General features: G+C 41.8%; 32 non-coding genes across 32 annotated transcripts; all 32 read left to right on the top strand.

The window, feature by feature from the left end:
• The first annotated feature begins 146 nt into the window (after positions 1–146).
• Positions 147–265, top strand: LOC142480076 (5S ribosomal RNA). The gene has a single exon (XR_012794736.1). It is a non-coding gene; the product is annotated as a 5S ribosomal RNA (ribosomal RNA).
• A 677-nt stretch (positions 266–942) lies between these two features.
• Positions 943–1,061, top strand: LOC142480075 (5S ribosomal RNA). The gene has a single exon (XR_012794735.1). It is a non-coding gene; the product is annotated as a 5S ribosomal RNA (ribosomal RNA).
• Positions 1,062–1,347: 286 nt separating this feature from the next.
• On the top strand, positions 1,348–1,466 carry LOC142480315 (5S ribosomal RNA). Its single transcript, XR_012794965.1, has one exon. It is a non-coding gene; the product is annotated as a 5S ribosomal RNA (ribosomal RNA).
• A 286-nt stretch (positions 1,467–1,752) lies between these two features.
• LOC142480698 (5S ribosomal RNA) lies at positions 1,753–1,871 on the top strand. The gene has a single exon (XR_012795191.1). It is a non-coding gene; the product is annotated as a 5S ribosomal RNA (ribosomal RNA).
• A 286-nt stretch (positions 1,872–2,157) lies between these two features.
• On the top strand, positions 2,158–2,276 carry LOC142480074 (5S ribosomal RNA). Its single transcript, XR_012794734.1, has one exon. It is a non-coding gene; the product is annotated as a 5S ribosomal RNA (ribosomal RNA).
• Positions 2,277–2,562: 286 nt separating this feature from the next.
• LOC142480314 (5S ribosomal RNA) lies at positions 2,563–2,681 on the top strand. The gene has a single exon (XR_012794964.1). It is a non-coding gene; the product is annotated as a 5S ribosomal RNA (ribosomal RNA).
• A 286-nt stretch (positions 2,682–2,967) lies between these two features.
• Positions 2,968–3,086, top strand: LOC142480697 (5S ribosomal RNA). Its single transcript, XR_012795190.1, has one exon. It is a non-coding gene; the product is annotated as a 5S ribosomal RNA (ribosomal RNA).
• Positions 3,087–3,372: 286 nt separating this feature from the next.
• Positions 3,373–3,491, top strand: LOC142480073 (5S ribosomal RNA). Its single transcript, XR_012794733.1, has one exon. It is a non-coding gene; the product is annotated as a 5S ribosomal RNA (ribosomal RNA).
• Positions 3,492–4,167: 676 nt separating this feature from the next.
• Positions 4,168–4,286, top strand: LOC142480696 (5S ribosomal RNA). The gene has a single exon (XR_012795189.1). It is a non-coding gene; the product is annotated as a 5S ribosomal RNA (ribosomal RNA).
• Positions 4,287–4,572: 286 nt separating this feature from the next.
• LOC142480072 (5S ribosomal RNA) lies at positions 4,573–4,691 on the top strand. Its single transcript, XR_012794732.1, has one exon. It is a non-coding gene; the product is annotated as a 5S ribosomal RNA (ribosomal RNA).
• A 286-nt stretch (positions 4,692–4,977) lies between these two features.
• On the top strand, positions 4,978–5,096 carry LOC142480695 (5S ribosomal RNA). The gene has a single exon (XR_012795188.1). It is a non-coding gene; the product is annotated as a 5S ribosomal RNA (ribosomal RNA).
• A 286-nt stretch (positions 5,097–5,382) lies between these two features.
• Positions 5,383–5,501, top strand: LOC142480694 (5S ribosomal RNA). The gene has a single exon (XR_012795187.1). It is a non-coding gene; the product is annotated as a 5S ribosomal RNA (ribosomal RNA).
• A 286-nt stretch (positions 5,502–5,787) lies between these two features.
• Positions 5,788–5,906, top strand: LOC142480313 (5S ribosomal RNA). Its single transcript, XR_012794963.1, has one exon. It is a non-coding gene; the product is annotated as a 5S ribosomal RNA (ribosomal RNA).
• Positions 5,907–6,192: 286 nt separating this feature from the next.
• On the top strand, positions 6,193–6,311 carry LOC142480311 (5S ribosomal RNA). The gene has a single exon (XR_012794961.1). It is a non-coding gene; the product is annotated as a 5S ribosomal RNA (ribosomal RNA).
• Positions 6,312–6,597: 286 nt separating this feature from the next.
• Positions 6,598–6,716, top strand: LOC142480693 (5S ribosomal RNA). Its single transcript, XR_012795186.1, has one exon. It is a non-coding gene; the product is annotated as a 5S ribosomal RNA (ribosomal RNA).
• A 286-nt stretch (positions 6,717–7,002) lies between these two features.
• LOC142480071 (5S ribosomal RNA) lies at positions 7,003–7,121 on the top strand. Its single transcript, XR_012794731.1, has one exon. It is a non-coding gene; the product is annotated as a 5S ribosomal RNA (ribosomal RNA).
• A 676-nt stretch (positions 7,122–7,797) lies between these two features.
• Positions 7,798–7,916, top strand: LOC142480070 (5S ribosomal RNA). Its single transcript, XR_012794730.1, has one exon. It is a non-coding gene; the product is annotated as a 5S ribosomal RNA (ribosomal RNA).
• A 286-nt stretch (positions 7,917–8,202) lies between these two features.
• LOC142480310 (5S ribosomal RNA) lies at positions 8,203–8,321 on the top strand. Its single transcript, XR_012794960.1, has one exon. It is a non-coding gene; the product is annotated as a 5S ribosomal RNA (ribosomal RNA).
• Positions 8,322–8,607: 286 nt separating this feature from the next.
• Positions 8,608–8,726, top strand: LOC142480692 (5S ribosomal RNA). Its single transcript, XR_012795185.1, has one exon. It is a non-coding gene; the product is annotated as a 5S ribosomal RNA (ribosomal RNA).
• A 286-nt stretch (positions 8,727–9,012) lies between these two features.
• LOC142480989 (5S ribosomal RNA) lies at positions 9,013–9,131 on the top strand. The gene has a single exon (XR_012795468.1). It is a non-coding gene; the product is annotated as a 5S ribosomal RNA (ribosomal RNA).
• Positions 9,132–9,807: 676 nt separating this feature from the next.
• On the top strand, positions 9,808–9,926 carry LOC142480069 (5S ribosomal RNA). The gene has a single exon (XR_012794729.1). It is a non-coding gene; the product is annotated as a 5S ribosomal RNA (ribosomal RNA).
• A 286-nt stretch (positions 9,927–10,212) lies between these two features.
• LOC142480308 (5S ribosomal RNA) lies at positions 10,213–10,331 on the top strand. The gene has a single exon (XR_012794959.1). It is a non-coding gene; the product is annotated as a 5S ribosomal RNA (ribosomal RNA).
• Positions 10,332–10,617: 286 nt separating this feature from the next.
• On the top strand, positions 10,618–10,736 carry LOC142480067 (5S ribosomal RNA). The gene has a single exon (XR_012794727.1). It is a non-coding gene; the product is annotated as a 5S ribosomal RNA (ribosomal RNA).
• Positions 10,737–11,022: 286 nt separating this feature from the next.
• Positions 11,023–11,141, top strand: LOC142480066 (5S ribosomal RNA). The gene has a single exon (XR_012794726.1). It is a non-coding gene; the product is annotated as a 5S ribosomal RNA (ribosomal RNA).
• Positions 11,142–11,427: 286 nt separating this feature from the next.
• LOC142480307 (5S ribosomal RNA) lies at positions 11,428–11,546 on the top strand. The gene has a single exon (XR_012794958.1). It is a non-coding gene; the product is annotated as a 5S ribosomal RNA (ribosomal RNA).
• A 286-nt stretch (positions 11,547–11,832) lies between these two features.
• On the top strand, positions 11,833–11,951 carry LOC142480691 (5S ribosomal RNA). Its single transcript, XR_012795184.1, has one exon. It is a non-coding gene; the product is annotated as a 5S ribosomal RNA (ribosomal RNA).
• A 286-nt stretch (positions 11,952–12,237) lies between these two features.
• On the top strand, positions 12,238–12,356 carry LOC142480065 (5S ribosomal RNA). Its single transcript, XR_012794725.1, has one exon. It is a non-coding gene; the product is annotated as a 5S ribosomal RNA (ribosomal RNA).
• A 286-nt stretch (positions 12,357–12,642) lies between these two features.
• On the top strand, positions 12,643–12,761 carry LOC142480245 (5S ribosomal RNA). The gene has a single exon (XR_012794899.1). It is a non-coding gene; the product is annotated as a 5S ribosomal RNA (ribosomal RNA).
• A 286-nt stretch (positions 12,762–13,047) lies between these two features.
• LOC142480689 (5S ribosomal RNA) lies at positions 13,048–13,166 on the top strand. Its single transcript, XR_012795182.1, has one exon. It is a non-coding gene; the product is annotated as a 5S ribosomal RNA (ribosomal RNA).
• Positions 13,167–13,452: 286 nt separating this feature from the next.
• Positions 13,453–13,571, top strand: LOC142481015 (5S ribosomal RNA). Its single transcript, XR_012795494.1, has one exon. It is a non-coding gene; the product is annotated as a 5S ribosomal RNA (ribosomal RNA).
• Positions 13,572–13,857: 286 nt separating this feature from the next.
• LOC142480306 (5S ribosomal RNA) lies at positions 13,858–13,976 on the top strand. Its single transcript, XR_012794957.1, has one exon. It is a non-coding gene; the product is annotated as a 5S ribosomal RNA (ribosomal RNA).
• A 286-nt stretch (positions 13,977–14,262) lies between these two features.
• LOC142480688 (5S ribosomal RNA) lies at positions 14,263–14,381 on the top strand. The gene has a single exon (XR_012795181.1). It is a non-coding gene; the product is annotated as a 5S ribosomal RNA (ribosomal RNA).
• Positions 14,382–14,409: the final 28 nt, after the last annotated feature.

The following is a 14,409-nucleotide window of genomic DNA, read 5'->3' as shown; positions in this document are numbered from 1 at the left end:
CTTCCAAAATAGAATTCTGACATCAAGAATTCCGTCTATAGTACATTTGAGTGCACCTGTCATTTTCTCAGTCTCTGTGTATGCATGGAGCAAGATATAGGCTCATGGATTTAAGAATGAGAGGATATCATGAGACAGCAATCTCCACCTACGGCCATACTACCTTGACAGCGCCCGATCCCGTCAGATCTCGGAAGCTAAGCAGGGTGAGGCTTGATTAGTACTGGGTTGGGAGACTGCCTGGGAATACCAGGTGCTGTAGGGGTTTTTATTTTTTGCTTCCCTAATGAAAATATACATGGCATTCCTCGCAGCAAATGAAAATGTTTCATTTCTTGCTACTTTTTTCCCGCAGTGGCAAAGAAATATATCGTTTTTTCCTCTGAAAGTTCAACACAATGCAACCTTCCAAAATAGAATTCTGACATCAAGAATTCCGTCTATAGTATATTTGAGTGCACCTGTCATTTTCTCAGTCTCTGATTTAATTTCTCCATTTAAGGTAATTCTTCAAGAATGTATTTTTTTAACGGTCACAATAATACACTTATGCCTCCCATGTCATTTAGAAATATATCATACAGGCCTCAGAACACTCAGCATGTTATATGGTGAGCTTGTGGCTCACAGAGTTGGGGTGTGCAGTGTTCAAGCTGATACTTGGAAGAGATAGTGAGTTCAAATCCAAACAGGAGGAGGTTGAATATAGGCACCTCTGAAATTTTTTTACTACTTTTTTCCCGCAGTGGCAAAGAAATCTATCGTTTTTTCCTCTGAAAGTTCAACACAATGCAACCTTCCAAAATAGAATTCTGACATCAAGAATTCCGTCTATAGTACATTTGAGTGCACCTGTCATTTTCTCAGTCTCTGTGTATGCATGGAGCAAGATATAGGCTCATGGATTTAAGAATGAGAGGATATCATGAGACAGCAACCTCCACCTACGGCCATACTACCTTGACAGCGCCCGATCCCGTCAGATCTCGGAAGCTAAGCAGGGTGAGGCTTGATTAGTACTGGGTTGGGAGACTGCCTGGGAATACCAGGTGCTGTAGGGGTTTTTATTTTTCGCTTCCCTAATGAAAATATACATGGCATTCCTCGCAGCAAATGAAAATGTTTCATTTCTTGCTACTTTTTTCCCGCAGTGGCAAAGAAATCTATCGTTTTTTCCTCTGAAAGTTCAACACAATGCAACCTTCCAAAATAGAATTCTGACATCAAGAATTCCGTCTATAGTACATTTGAGTGCACCTGTCATTTTCTCAGTCTCTGTGTATGCATGGAGCAAGATATAGGCTCATGGATTTAAGAATGAGAGGATATCATGAGACAGCAATCTCCACCTACGGCCATACTACCTTGACAGCGCCCGATCCCGTCAGATCTCGGAAGCTAAGCAGGGTGAGGCTTGATTAGTACTGGGTTGGGAGACTGCCTCGGAATACCAGGTGCTGTAGGGGTTTTTATTTTTCGCTTCCCTAATGAAAATATACATGGCATTCCTCGCAGCAAATGAAAATGTTTCATTTCTTGCTACTTTTTTCCCGCAGTGGCAAAGAAATATATCGTTTTTTCCTCTGAAAGTTCAACACAATGCAACCTTCCAAAATAGAATTCTGACATCAAGAATTCCGTCTATAGTACATTTGAGTGCACCTGTCATTTTCTCAGTCTCTGTGTATGCATGGAGCAAGATATAGGCTCATGGATTTAAGAATGAGAGGATATCATGAGACAGCAATCTCCACCTACGGCCATACTACCTTGAAAGCGCCCGATCCCGTCAGATCTCGGAAGCTAAGCAGGGTGAGGCTTGATTAGTACTGGGTTGGGAGACTGCCTGGGAATACCAGGTGCTGTGGGTGTTTTTATTTTTTGCTTCCCTAATGAAAATATACATGGCATTCCTTGCAGCAAATGAAAATGTTTCATTTTTTACTACTTTTTTCCCGCAGTGGCAAAGAAATATATCGTTTTTTCCTCAGAAAGTTCAACACAATGCAACCTTCCAAAATAGAATTCTGACATCAAGAATTCCGTCTATAGTACATTTGAGTGCACCTGTCATTTTCTCAGTCTCTGTGTATGCATGGAGCAAGATATAGGCTCATGGATTTAAGAATGAGAGGATATCATGAGACAGCAATCTCCACCTACGGCCATACTACCTTGACAGCGCCCGATCCCGTCAGATCTCGGAAGCTAAGCAGGGTGAGGCTTGATTAGTACTGGGTTGGGAGACTGCCTGGGAATACCAGGTGCTGTAGGGGTTTTTATTTTTTGCTTCCCTAATGAAAATATACATGGCATTCCTCGCAGCAAATGAAAATGTTTCATTTCTTGCTACTTTTTTCCCGCAGTGGCAAAGAAATATATCGTTTTTTCCTCTGAAAGTTCAACACAATGCAACCTTCCAAAATAGAATTCTGACATCAAGAATTCCGTCTATAGTACATTTGAGTGCACCTGTCATTTTCTCAGTCTCTGTGTATGCATGGAGCAAGATATAGGCTCATGGATTTAAGAATGAGAGGATATCATGAGACAGCAATCTCCACCTACGGCCATACTACCTTGACAGCGCCCGATCCCGTCAGATCTCGGAAGCTAAGCAGGGTGAGGCTTGATTAGTACTGGGTTGGGAGACTGCCTCGGAATACCAGGTGCTGTAGGGGTTTTTATTTTTCGCTTCCCTAATGAAAATATACATGGCATTCCTCGCAGCAAATGAAAATGTTTCATTTCTTGCTACTTTTTTCCCGCAGTGGCAAAGAAATATATCGTTTTTTCCTCTGAAAGTTCAACACAATGCAACCTTCCAAAATAGAATTCTGACATCAAGAATTCCGTCTATAGTACATTTGAGTGCACCTGTCATTTTCTCAGTCTCTGTGTATGCATGGAGCAAGATATAGGCTCATGGATTTAAGAATGAGAGGATATCATGAGACAGCAATCTCCACCTACGGCCATACTACCTTGAAAGCGCCCGATCCCGTCAGATCTCGGAAGCTAAGCAGGGTGAGGCTTGATTAGTACTGGGTTGGGAGACTGCCTGGGAATACCAGGTGCTGTGGGTGTTTTTATTTTTTGCTTCCCTAATGAAAATATACATGGCATTCCTTGCAGCAAATGAAAATGTTTCATTTTTTACTACTTTTTTCCCGCAGTGGCAAAGAAATATATCGTTTTTTCCTCTGAAAGTTCAACACAATGCAACCTTCCAAAATAGAATTCTGACATCAAGAATTCCGTCTATAGTACATTTGAGTGCACCTGTCATTTTCTCAGTCTCTGTGTATGCATGGAGCAAGATATAGGCTCATGGATTTAAGAATGAGAGGATATCATGAGACAGCAATCTCCACCTACGGCCATACTACCTTGACAGCGCCCGATCCCGTCAGATCTCGGAAGCTAAGCAGGGTGAGGCTTGATTAGTACTGGGTTGGGAGACTGCCTGGGAATACCAGGTGCTGTAGGGGTTTTTATTTTTTGCTTCCCTAATGAAAATATACATGGCATTCCTCGCAGCAAATGAAAATGTTTCATTTCTTGCTACTTTTTTCCCGCAGTGGCAAAGAAATATATCGTTTTTTCCTCTGAAAGTTCAACACAATGCAACCTTCCAAAATAGAATTCTGACATCAAGAATTCCGTCTATAGTATATTTGAGTGCACCTGTCATTTTCTCAGTCTCTGATTTAATTTCTCCATTTAAGGTAATTCTTCAAGAATGTATTTTTTTAACGGTCACAATAATACACTTATGCCTCCCATGTCATTTAGAAATATATCATACAGGCCTCAGAACACTCAGCATGTTATATGGTGAGCTTGTGGCTCACAGAGTTGGGGTGTGCAGTGTCCAAGCTGATACTTGGAAGAGATAGTGAGTTCAAATCCAAACAGGAGGAGGTTGAATATAGGCACCTCTGAAATTTTTTACTACTTTTTTCCCGCAGTGGCAAAGAAATCTATCGTTTTTTCCTCTGAAAGTTCAACACAATGCAACCTTCCAAAATAGAATTCTGACATCAAGAATTCCGTCTATAGTACATTTGAGTGCACCTGTCATTTTCTCAGTCTCTGTGTATGCATGGAGCAAGATATAGGCTCATGGATTTAAGAATGAGAGGATATCATGAGACAGCAATCTCCACCTACGGCCATACTACCTTGAAAGCGCCCGATCCCGTCAGATCTCGGAAGCTAAGCAGGGTGAGGCTTGATTAGTACTGGGTTGGGAGACTGCCTGGGAATACCAGGTGCTGTGGGTGTTTTTATTTTTTGCTTCCCTAATGAAAATATACATGGCATTCCTTGCAGCAAATGAAAATGTTTCATTTTTTACTACTTTTTTCCCGCAGTGGCAAAGAAATATATCGTTTTTTCCTCAGAAAGTTCAACACAATGCAACCTTCCAAAATAGAATTCTGACATCAAGAATTCCGTCTATAGTACATTTGAGTGCACCTGTCATTTTCTCAGTCTCTGTGTATGCATGGAGCAAGATATAGGCTCATGGATTTAAGAATGAGAGGATATCATGAGACAGCAATCTCCACCTACGGCCATACTACCTTGACAGCGCCCGATCCCGTCAGATCTCGGAAGCTAAGCAGGGTGAGGCTTGATTAGTACTGGGTTGGGAGACTGCCTGGGAATACCAGGTGCTGTAGGGGTTTTTATTTTTCGCTTCCCTAATGAAAATATACATGGCATTCCTCGCAGCAAATGAAAATGTTTCATTTCTTGCTACTTTTTTCCCGCAGTGGCAAAGAAATATATCGTTTTTTCCTCTGAAAGTTCAACACAATGCAACCTTCCAAAATAGAATTCTGACATCAAGAATTCCGTCTATAGTACATTTGAGTGCACCTGTCATTTTCTCAGTCTCTGTGTATGCATGGAGCAAGATATAGGCTCATGGATTTAAGAATGAGAGGATATCATGAGACAGCAATCTCCACCTACGGCCATACTACCTTGAAAGCGCCCGATCCCGTCAGATCTCGGAAGCTAAGCAGGGTGAGGCTTGATTAGTACTGGGTTGGGAGACTGCCTGGGAATACCAGGTGCTGTGGGTGTTTTTATTTTTTGCTTCCCTAATGAAAATATACATGGCATTCCTTGCAGCAAATGAAAATGTTTCATTTTTTACTACTTTTTTCCCGCAGTGGCAAAGAAATCTATCGTTTTTTCCTCTGAAAGTTCAACACAATGCAACCTTCCAAAATAGAATTCTGACATCAAGAATTCCGTCTATAGTACATTTGAGTGCACCTGTCATTTTCTCAGTCTCTGTGTATGCATGGAGCAAGATATAGGCTCATGGATTTAAGAATGAGAGGATATCATGAGACAGCAATCTCCACCTACGGCCATACTACCTTGAAAGCGCCCGATCCCGTCAGATCTCGGAAGCTAAGCAGGGTGAGGCTTGATTAGTACTGGGTTGGGAGACTGCCTGGGAATACCAGGTGCTGTGGGTGTTTTTATTTTTTGCTTCCCTAATGAAAATATACATGGCATTCCTTGCAGCAAATGAAAATGTTTCATTTTTTACTACTTTTTTCCCGCAGTGGCAAAGAAATATATCGTTTTTTCCTCAGAAAGTTCAACACAATGCAACCTTCCAAAATAGAATTCTGACATCAAGAATTCCGTCTATAGTACATTTGAGTGCACCTGTCATTTTCTCAGTCTCTGTGTATGCATGGAGCAAGATATAGGCTCATGGATTTAAGAATGAGAGGATATCATGAGACAGCAATCTCCACCTACGGCCATACTACCTTGACAGCGCCCGATCCCGTCAGATCTCGGAAGCTAAGCAGGGTGAGGCTTGATTAGTACTGGGTTGGGAGACTGCCTCGGAATACCAGGTGCTGTAGGGGTTTTTATTTTTCGCTTCCCTAATGAAAATATACATGGCATTCCTCGCAGCAAATGAAAATGTTTCATTTCTTGCTACTTTTTTCCCGCAGTGGCAAAGAAATATATCGTTTTTTCCTCTGAAAGTTCAACACAATGCAACCTTCCAAAATAGAATTCTGACATCAAGAATTCCGTCTATAGTACATTTGAGTGCACCTGTCATTTTCTCAGTCTCTGTGTATGCATGGAGCAAGATATAGGCTCATGGATTTAAGAATGAGAGGATATCATGAGACAGCAATCTCCACCTACGGCCATACTACCTTGACAGCGCCCGATCCCGTCAGATCTCGGAAGCTAAGCAGGGTGAGGCTTGATTAGTACTGGGTTGGGAGACTGCCTCGGAATACCAGGTGCTGTAGGGGTTTTTATTTTTCGCTTCCCTAATGAAAATATACATGGCATTCCTCGCAGCAAATGAAAATGTTTCATTTCTTGCTACTTTTTTCCCGCAGTGGCAAAGAAATATATCGTTTTTTCCTCTGAAAGTTCAACACAATGCAACCTTCCAAAATAGAATTCTGACATCAAGAATTCCGTCTATAGTACATTTGAGTGCACCTGTCATTTTCTCAGTCTCTGTGTATGCATGGAGCAAGATATAGGCTCATGGATTTAAGAATGAGAGGATATCATGAGACAGCAATCTCCACCTACGGCCATACTACCTTGAAAGCGCCCGATCCCGTCAGATCTCGGAAGCTAAGCAGGGTGAGGCTTGATTAGTACTGGGTTGGGAGACTGCCTGGGAATACCAGGTGCTGTGGGTGTTTTTATTTTTTGCTTCCCTAATGAAAATATACATGGCATTCCTTGCAGCAAATGAAAATGTTTCATTTTTTACTACTTTTTTCCCGCAGTGGCAAAGAAATATATCGTTTTTTCCTCTGAAAGTTCAACACAATGCAACCTTCCAAAATAGAATTCTGACATCAAGAATTCCGTCTATAGTACATTTGAGTGCACCTGTCATTTTCTCAGTCTCTGTGTATGCATGGAGCAAGATATAGGCTCATGGATTTAAGAATGAGAGGATATCATGAGACAGCAATCTCCACCTACGGCCATACTACCTTGACAGCGCCCGATCCCGTCAGATCTCGGAAGCTAAGCAGGGTGAGGCTTGATTAGTACTGGGTTGGGAGACTGCCTGGGAATACCAGGTGCTGTAGGGGTTTTTATTTTTTGCTTCCCTAATGAAAATATACATGGCATTCCTCGCAGCAAATGAAAATGTTTCATTTCTTGCTACTTTTTTCCCGCAGTGGCAAAGAAATATATTGTTTTTTCCTCTGAAAGTTCAACACAATGCAACCTTCCAAAATAGAATTCTGACATCAAGAATTCCGTCTATAGTATATTTGAGTGCACCTGTCATTTTCTCAGTCTCTGATTTAATTTCTCCATTTAAGGTAATTCTTCAAGAATGTATTTTTTTAACGGTCACAATAATACACTTATGCCTCCCATGTCATTTAGAAATATATCATACAGGCCTCAGAACACTCAGCATGTTATATGGTGAGCTTGTGGCTCACAGAGTTGGGGTGTGCAGTGTTCAAGCTGATACTTGGAAGAGATAGTGAGTTCAAATCCAAACAGGAGGAGGTTGAATATAGGCACCTCTGAAATTTTTTACTACTTTTTTCCCGCAGTGGCAAAGAAATCTATCGTTTTTTCCTCTGAAAGTTCAACACAATGCAACCTTCCAAAATAGAATTCTGACATCAAGAATTCCGTCTATAGTACATTTGAGTGCACCTGTCATTTTCTCAGTCTCTGTGTATGCATGGAGCAAGATATAGGCTCATGGATTTAAGAATGAGAGGATATCATGAGACAGCAATCTCCACCTACGGCCATACTACCTTGACAGCGCCCGATCCCGTCAGATCTCGGAAGCTAAGCAGGGTGAGGCTTGATTAGTACTGGGTTGGGAGACTGCCTGGGAATACCAGGTGCTGTAGGGGTTTTTATTTTTCGCTTCCCTAATGAAAATATACATGGCATTCCTCGCAGCAAATGAAAATGTTTCATTTCTTGCTACTTTTTTCCCGCAGTGGCAAAGAAATATATCGTTTTTTCCTCTGAAAGTTCAACACAATGCAACCTTCCAAAATAGAATTCTGACATCAAGAATTCCGTCTATAGTACATTTGAGTGCACCTGTCATTTTCTCAGTCTCTGTGTATGCATGGAGCAAGATATAGGCTCATGGATTTAAGAATGAGAGGATATCATGAGACAGCAATCTCCACCTACGGCCATACTACCTTGACAGCGCCCGATCCCGTCAGATCTCGGAAGCTAAGCAGGGTGAGGCTTGATTAGTACTGGGTTGGGAGACTGCCTCGGAATACCAGGTGCTGTAGGGGTTTTTATTTTTCGCTTCCCTAATGAAAATATACATGGCATTCCTCGCAGCAAATGAAAATGTTTCATTTCTTGCTACTTTTTTCCCGCAGTGGCAAAGAAATATATCGTTTTTTCCTCTGAAAGTTCAACACAATGCAACCTTCCAAAATAGAATTCTGACATCAAGAATTCCGTCTATAGTACATTTGAGTGCACCTGTCATTTTCTCAGTCTCTGTGTATGCATGGAGCAAGATATAGGCTCATGGATTTAAGAATGAGAGGATATCATGAGACAGCAATCTCCACCTACGGCCATACTACCTTGAAAGCGCCCGATCCCGTCAGATCTCGGAAGCTAAGCAGGGTGAGGCTTGATTAGTACTGGGTTGGGAGACTGCCTGGGAATACCAGGTGCTGTGGGTGTTTTTATTTTTTGCTTCCCTAATGAAAATATACATGGCATTCCTTGCAGCAAATGAAAATGTTTCATTTTTTACTACTTTTTTCCCGCAGTGGCAAAGAAATATATCGTTTTTTCCTCAGAAAGTTCAACACAATGCAACCTTCCAAAATAGAATTCTGACATCAAGAATTCCGTCTATAGTACATTTGAGTGCACCTGTCATTTTCTCAGTCTCTGTGTATGCATGGAGCAAGATATAGGCTCATGGATTTAAGAATGAGAGGATATCATGAGACAGCAATCTCCACCTACGGCCATACTACCTTGAAAGCGCCCGATCCCGTCAGATCTCGGAAGCTAAGCAGGGTGAGGCTTGATTAGTACTGGGTTGGGAGACTGCCTGGGAATACCAGGTGCTGTAGGGGTTTTTATTTTTCGCTTCCCTAATGAAAATATACATGGCATTCCTCGCAGCAAATGAAAATGTTTCATTTCTTGCTACTTTTTTCCCGGAGTGGCAAAGAAATATATTGTTTTTTCCTCTGAAAGTTCAACACAATGCAACCTTCCAAAATAGAATTCTGACATCAAGAATTCCGTCTATAGTATATTTGAGTGCACCTGTCATTTTCTCAGTCTCTGATTTAATTTCTCCATTTAAGGTAATTCTTCAAGAATGTATTTTTTTAACGGTCACAATAATACACTTATGCCTCCCATGTCATTTAGAAATATATCATACAGGCCTCAGAACACTCAGCATGTTATATGGTGAGCTTGTGGCTCACAGAGTTGGGGTGTGCAGTGTTCAAGCTGATACTTGGAAGAGATAGTGAGTTCAAATCCAAACATGAGGAGGTTGAATATAGGCACCTCTGAAATTTTTTACTACTTTTTTCCCGCAGTGGCAAAGAAATCTATCGTTTTTTCCTCTGAAAGTTCAACACAATGCAACCTTCCAAAATAGAATTCTGACATCAAGAATTCCGTCTATAGTACATTTGAGTGCACCTGTCATTTTCTCAGTCTCTGTGTATGCATGGAGCAAGATATAGGCTCATGGATTTAAGAATGAGAGGATATCATGAGACAGCAATCTCCACCTACGGCCATACTACCTTGACAGCGCCCGATCCCGTCAGATCTCGGAAGCTAAGCAGGGTGAGGCTTGATTAGTACTGGGTTGGGAGACTGCCTGGGAATACCAGGTGCTGTAGGGGTTTTTATTTTTCGCTTCCCTAATGAAAATATACATGGCATTCCTCGCAGCAAATGAAAATGTTTCATTTCTTGCTACTTTTTTCCCGCAGTGGCAAAGAAATATATCGTTTTTTCCTCTGAAAGTTCAACACAATGCAACCTTCCAAAATAGAATTCTGACATCAAGAATTCCGTCTATAGTACATTTGAGTGCACCTGTCATTTTCTCAGTCTCTGTGTATGCATGGAGCAAGATATAGGCTCATGGATTTAAGAATGAGAGGATATCATGAGACAGCAATCTCCACCTACGGCCATACTACCTTGACAGCGCCCGATCCCGTCAGATCTCGGAAGCTAAGCAGGGTGAGGCTTGATTAGTACTGGGTTGGGAGACTGCCTCGGAATACCAGGTGCTGTAGGGGTTTTTATTTTTCGCTTCCCTAATGAAAATATACATGGCATTCCTCGCAGCAAATGAAAATGTTTCATTTCTTGCTACTTTTTTCCCGCAGTGGCAAAGAAATATATCGTTTTTTCCTCTGAAAGTTCAACACAATGCAACCTTCCAAAATAGAATTCTGACATCAAGAATTCCGTCTATAGTACATTTGAGTGCACCTGTCATTTTCTCAGTCTCTGTGTATGCATGGAGCAAGATATAGGCTCATGGATTTAAGAATGAGAGGATATCATGAGACAGCAATCTCCACCTACGGCCATACTACCTTGACAGCGCCCGATCCCGTCAGATCTCGGAAGCTAAGCAGGGTGAGGCTTGATTAGTACTGGGTTGGGAGACTGCCTGGGAATACCAGGTGCTGTAGGGGTTTTTATTTTTCGCTTCCCTAATGAAAATATACATGGCATTCCTCGCAGCAAATGAAAATGTTTCATTTCTTGCTACTTTTTTCCCGCAGTGGCAAAGAAATCTATCGTTTTTTCCTCTGAAAGTTCAACACAATGCAACCTTCCAAAATAGAATTCTGACATCAAGAATTCCGTCTATAGTACATTTGAGTGCACCTGTCATTTTCTCAGTCTCTGTGTATGCATGGAGCAAGATATAGGCTCATGGATTTAAGAATGAGAGGATATCATGAGACAGCAATCTCCACCTACGGCCATACTACCTTGACAGCGCCCGATCCCGTCAGATCTCGGAAGCTAAGCAGGGTGAGGCTTGATTAGTACTGGGTTGGGAGACTGCCTGGGAATACCAGGTGCTGTAGGGGTTTTTATTTTTCGCTTCCCTAATGAAAATATACATGGCATTCCTCGCAGCAAATGAAAATGTTTCATTTCTTGCTACTTTTTTCCCGCAGTGGCAAAGAAATATATCGTTTTTTCCTCTGAAAGTTCAACACAATGCAACCTTCCAAAATAGAATTCTGACATCAAGAATTCCGTCTATAGTACATTTGAGTGCACCTGTCATTTTCTCAGTCTCTGTGTATGCATGGAGCAAGATATAGGCTCATGGATTTAAGAATGAGAGGATATCATGAGACAGCAATCTCCACCTACGGCCATACTACCTTGACAGCGCCCGATCCCGTCAGATCTCGGAAGCTAAGCAGGGTGAGGCTTGATTAGTACTGGGTTGGGAGACTGCCTCGGAATACCAGGTGCTGTAGGGGTTTTTATTTTTCGCTTCCCTAATGAAAATATACATGGCATTCCTCGCAGCAAATGAAAATGTTTCATTTCTTGCTACTTTTTTCCCGCAGTGGCAAAGAAATATATCGTTTTTTCCTCTGAAAGTTCAACACAATGCAACCTTCCAAAATAGAATTCTGACATCAAGAATTCCGTCTATAGTACATTTGAGTGCACCTGTCATTTTCTCAGTCTCTGTGTATGCATGGAGCAAGATATAGGCTCATGGATTTAAGAATGAGAGGATATCATGAGACAGCAATCTCCACCTACGGCCATACTACCTTGAAAGCGCCCGATCCCGTCAGATCTCGGAAGCTAAGCAGGGTGAGGCTTGATTAGTACTGGGTTGGGAGACTGCCTGGGAATACCAGGTGCTGTGGGTGTTTTTATTTTTTGCTTCCCTAATGAAAATATACATGGCATTCCTTGCAGCAAATGAAAATGTTTCATTTTTTACTACTTTTTTCCCGCAGTGGCAAAGAAATATATCGTTTTTTCCTCAGAAAGTTCAACACAATGCAACCTTCCAAAATAGAATTCTGACATCAAGAATTCCGTCTATAGTACATTTGAGTGCACCTGTCATTTTCTCAGTCTCTGTGTATGCATGGAGCAAGATATAGGCTCATGGATTTAAGAATGAGAGGATATCATGAGACAGCAATCTCCACCTACGGCCATACTACCTTGACAGCGCCCGATCCCGTCAGATCTCGGAAGCTAAGCAGGGTGAGGCTTGATTAGTACTGGGTTGGGAGACTGCCTGGGAATACCAGGTGCTGTAGGGGTTTTTATTTTTCGCTTCCCTAATGAAAATATACATGGCATTCCTCGCAGCAAATGAAAATGTTTCATTTCTTGCTACTTTTTTCCCGCAGTGGCAAAGAAATATATCGTTTTTTCCTCTGAAAGTTCAACACAATGCAACCTTCCAAAATAGAATTCTGACATCAAGAATTCCGTCTATAGTACATTTGAGTGCACCTGTCATTTTCTCAGTCTCTGTGTATGCATGGAGCAAGATATAGGCTCATGGATTTAAGAATGAGAGGATATCATGAGACAGCAATCTCCACCTACGGCCATACTACCTTGACAGTGCCCGATCCCGTCAGATCTCGGAAGCTAAGCAGGGTGAGGCTTGATTAGTACTGGGTTGGGAGACTGCCTGGGAATACCAGGTGCTGTAGGGGTTTTTATTTTTCGCTTCCCTAATGAAAATATACATGGCATTCCTCGCAGCAAATGAAAATGTTTCATTTCTTGCTACTTTTTTCCCGCAGTGGCAAAGAAATATATCGTTTTTTCCTCTGAAAGTTCAACACAATGCAACCTTCCAAAATAGAATTCTGACATCAAGAATTCCGTCTATAGTACATTTGAGTGCACCTGTCATTTTCTCAGTCTCTGTGTATGCATGGAGCAAGATATAGGCTCATGGATTTAAGAATGAGAGGATATCATGAGACAGCAATCTCCACCTACGGCCATACTACCTTGAAAGCGCCCGATCCCGTCAGATCTCGGAAGCTAAGCAGGGTGAGGCTTGATTAGTACTGGGTTGGGAGACTGCCTGGGAATACCAGGTGCTGTGGGTGTTTTTATTTTTTGCTTCCCTAATGAAAATATACATGGCATTCCTTGCAGCAAATGAAAATGTTTCATTTTTTACTACTTTTTTCCCGCAGTGGCAAAGAAATATATCGTTTTTTCCTCAGAAAGTTCAACACAATGCAACCTTCCAAAATAGAATTCTGACATCAAGAATTCCGTCTATAGTACATTTGAGTGCACCTGTCATTTTCTCAGTCTCTGTGTATGCATGGAGCAAGATATAGGCTCATGGATTTAAGAATGAGAGGATATCATGAGACAGCAATCTCCACCTACGGCCATACTACCTTGAAAGCGCCCGATCCCGTCAGATCTCGGAAGCTAAGCAGGGTGAGGCTTGATTAGTACTGGGTTGGGAGACTGCCTGGGAATCCCAGGTGCTGTAGGGGTTTTTATTTTTCGCTTCCCTAATGAAAATATACATGGCATTCCTCGCAGCAAATGAAAATGTTTCATTTCTTGCTACTTTTTTCCCGCAGTGGCAAAGAAATATATCGTTTTTTCCTCTGAAAGTTCAACACAATGCAACCTTCCAAAATAGAATTCTGACATCAAGAATTCCGTCTATAGTACATTTGAGTGCACCTGTCATTTTCTCAGTCTCTGTGTATGCATGGAGCAAGATATAGGCTCATGGATTTAAGAATGAGAGGATATCATGAGACAGCAATCTCCACCTACGGCCATACTACCTTGACAGCGCCCGATCCCGTCAGATCTCGGAAGCTAAGCAGGGTGAGGCTTGATTAGTACTGGGTTGGGAGACTGCCTCGGAATACCAGGTGCTGTAGGGGTTTTTATTTTTCGCTTCCCTAATGAAAATATACATGGCATTCCTCGCAGCAAATGAAAATGTTTCATTTCTTGCTACTTTTTTCCCGCAGTGGCAAAGAAATATATCGTTTTTTCCTCTGAAAGTTCAACACAATGCAACCTTCCAAAATAGAATTCCTACATCAAGAATTCCGTCTATAGTACATTTGAGTGCACCTGTCATTTTCTCAGTCTCTGTGTATGCATGGAGCAAGATATAGGCTCATGGATTTAAGAATGAGAGGATATCATGAGACAGCAATCTCCACCTACGGCCATACTACCTTGAAAGCGCCCGATCCCGTCAGATCTCGGAAGCTAAGCAGGGTGAGGCTTGATTAGTACTGGGTTGGGAGACTGCCTGGGAATACCAGGTGCTGTGGGTGTTTTTATTTTTTGCTTCCCTAATGAAAA

Source organism: Ascaphus truei, unplaced genomic scaffold (genome assembly GCF_040206685.1).
Source record: "Ascaphus truei isolate aAscTru1 unplaced genomic scaffold, aAscTru1.hap1 HAP1_SCAFFOLD_242, whole genome shotgun sequence".
NCBI classification, from domain to species: Eukaryota; Metazoa; Chordata; class Amphibia; order Anura; family Ascaphidae; genus Ascaphus; species Ascaphus truei.
This window is presented reverse-complemented; position numbering and strand designations above follow the sequence as displayed.